The sequence below is a fragment of the Acyrthosiphon pisum genome, chromosome A2, assembly GCF_005508785.2.
Source record: "Acyrthosiphon pisum isolate AL4f chromosome A2, pea_aphid_22Mar2018_4r6ur, whole genome shotgun sequence".
Taxonomy (NCBI): domain Eukaryota; kingdom Metazoa; phylum Arthropoda; class Insecta; order Hemiptera; family Aphididae; genus Acyrthosiphon; species Acyrthosiphon pisum.
In genome coordinates, this window is record NC_042495.1 from 54375714 (window position 1) to 54378676 (window position 2963).

The window sequence follows — 2963 nt, forward strand, 5'->3', positions numbered from 1 at the left end:
TTTTGTAGACATTTTTTTTTTGATAAAGATAGACAATATTATGAGGAATCTTGTATTACATTTTCAAATCTTAGATTTAAAAAGAAAAATTTTTACGAATTCTTAATTAAACATAATTTGCTAATTTTTGTGATTTTTCCATATTTTGTCAATTTTTGAACTTTAAATGCTAATAAAAAAAACTGTGACTAAGGATTTTTAATATTTTTCAAATATCACTGTAACTATATAGTAGGAGCCTTGTATTAAATTTTCAAGTATTTTTACTCAACAAATAAAGTTTTATTGACATTCATTGAAAAAAAAACGAATAATATTGGAAACTGAAAACGTTCCTAAACAGTTCAAAACAAATCAAAATATTTTGAAAATTTTATCATGTATAGAAAATGGAAATATAAACAACCAGTGAAAATTTCATGTATCTACAGTAATTCGTTTTAAAGTTACACCAAAAACCAAAATCAATTTTCTCGAAAACAGATTTTGCGTAAAAATTCCCGTTTTTCCTTAATTTTTCTTTTGTTTTTCACGGCGCTTTTGAAAACTATTGGAAAAATGTTACTTTTGAGCCCCCAAAGTACCAACTAGATTCACTTTCCTATCAGAAAAGATACTGTTGAAGAAAATCGAAGCACTTCTACTGTCCTAAAAGGTGATGACAGACACAAAAAAAAAAAAAAAAACACACATCATTGTAAAATCAATACATTCATCGTTTCACTCAGAATATAAAAGTAATTAGCGCTTTACAACAATTATACACTTTTAATGTAGATGACATAAGTCGTTACGTATCTTACGGTAAACAAGAAGGGGAGGGTGTGTTTAAAATTTAAAAACACACCATATAATCATGAGGTGTTTTTTCCTTTCGCTTGCGAAATGGATTCTACCTCTATATGACAGTATGACGCCATCTCTTCATGACCTTATAATTCCAACCTCAGATATGCCACTGTTATTAAATTTTTATTTTAACAAAATATTGTAATGTTGACAAACGTTGCTAAAAGTTGTATAATACATTTGCATAATTGCACATATCATATTATTACACGGGCGCTCACAAATTGCCTCCCATTTGCATCCCGTTAATTTTTTTTTTAAAGGTTATTTAAATTGCCTCCCAATCTCAAAAATATTATTCGCACTTGAATTGCCTCTTATTTTAGTTAGTGACCCTCTTGTACTGGAATCGCCTCCGATATCTATAATTAATCGATTTCTACCCTTACAATATCATAGGAAATATTAATAAATTCAATGAATTGTGTCAATGTCGATTGATTTAATTTAAAATAAGGTTAATAAATATTTAAAATTAATCATACACTATGTTTTACAATGTAATCATTGTCCACGATTAATTTCACTAATTCATTTTTTAGTGGTGAAATGTTATTATTCTTAACATAAATAGTACATCATCTTAAATCTTAATCCTTAAGTAATGGCTGCAAATTCAACGAGTATATTATATTATTAGTTATAGGTAGATAAAATCCATATAAACTGTAATCAACAGTTAATCGTAGATATTTTTGGCCTGAAATGCTGGATAGCTATACCTACCTTGGTATTCATTTTTAGTACCGTGAGTTGACCACAAACACAATATATAATATATAGAGATATATAAACAAACGTACACGAACAAGTTATTCATATTAAATATTATAATAAATATAATAGATATGCTGGCTAAATAGTATGCTACTTAGTTATTAATTTTCTTATTGATGTCATTAGGTACCGTTTTAATTTTGTTCAAAATACATTTGTATAACAAATATCAGTAAATAATATTTATATTTTTCCGATCACTGTTATAATTTTTGTTTTCTAAAAGTTTTCCTAAATTCTTTTTAAATTATTTAGTTTCTTTTCGTTCTGGAAGTTTAATTAGTTCTTTTTATTTTCAACGTAAAACCATTACATTTTTTAGATTCGTAGATGCATACATCAACAATGAATGCAATTATTAACGAAGGATGATATCTCTCTGCAGATCAATATGTTTATGCATCTACAATGTTTCAATACCGTCAAGCTTTATAAAAAAGTTATTGAGTCCAAGTAGCAGTAAGGAATTATTTTGATATAGGTTAGTCTAGGTTGACACATCTTGACACATCTTGGTTGACACAAGCTAAACTATGCTAAGCTTATGCTCAAAGCCCGGATTAAGGGGGGGCAGGGGGACCATGGCCCCCGGGCCTCGAAAGTTAGAATTTATTTAGGAGCCTCTAATTTGTCCATTAATTTTTTCGTTATAGGCTATGTAACACTAAATAAATCACCTAAAAAAAATCGATGATTATTTAGCAAGGAAAAAAGTTTGTAAATTATAATTTATAAATAAAGTGATACATAAATACTTTATTCATTATTTATTGCTATGTGCCTAGGCACATAATATGTTTTAAATGAGGCCCTTGTACGAAAAAAAAAAAATATACAATGTGTTCCATGGTGAAGTGTCCGGACAACGTCATATGAAAGTATGTATACCAAAAATGATGAAGAAATACCTTTTAAAGATTGAATCTAACTTTTATTTTTTTAGTTATGAGCAATCAACTACTTTTTATCAAAACCATGCGTATCACGCATTTGTTTAAGTATCTTTAAAACTTTTCAACATTTTGACGTTATTTTATTTTTATTTAATTAAAATACTACCCGAGGCAGTATATTTGACAGCCTTGGCTGGCGTTTTGCGCGGGGTTTTATCGACTCCGCCGGTTATCGATTCCGCCGAATTTTTGTTTATATTGATTCCGCCAGTTATTTATTCATGTTAATTCCGCCGACTGTTTATTAAACAATAACCAAAGTATCATATTATACAGAATTTTTTTTTGAATTAACAGTATAGGTTAGGTACACTTAGTATGCCATAATAGTATAAAGTAAGTTTTATTTAAATAAAAAACATTTCGAAAAACAGTTAAATTGTC

General features: G+C 28.2%; 1 protein-coding gene across 2 annotated transcripts in view; it reads right to left on the minus strand.

The window, feature by feature from the left end:
- The window catches only part of LOC100160527 (guanine nucleotide-binding protein subunit beta-2), a 16449-nt gene that overhangs the window by 5627 nt on the left and 7859 nt on the right, over positions 1 to 2963 (minus strand). The window lies entirely within an intron of this gene.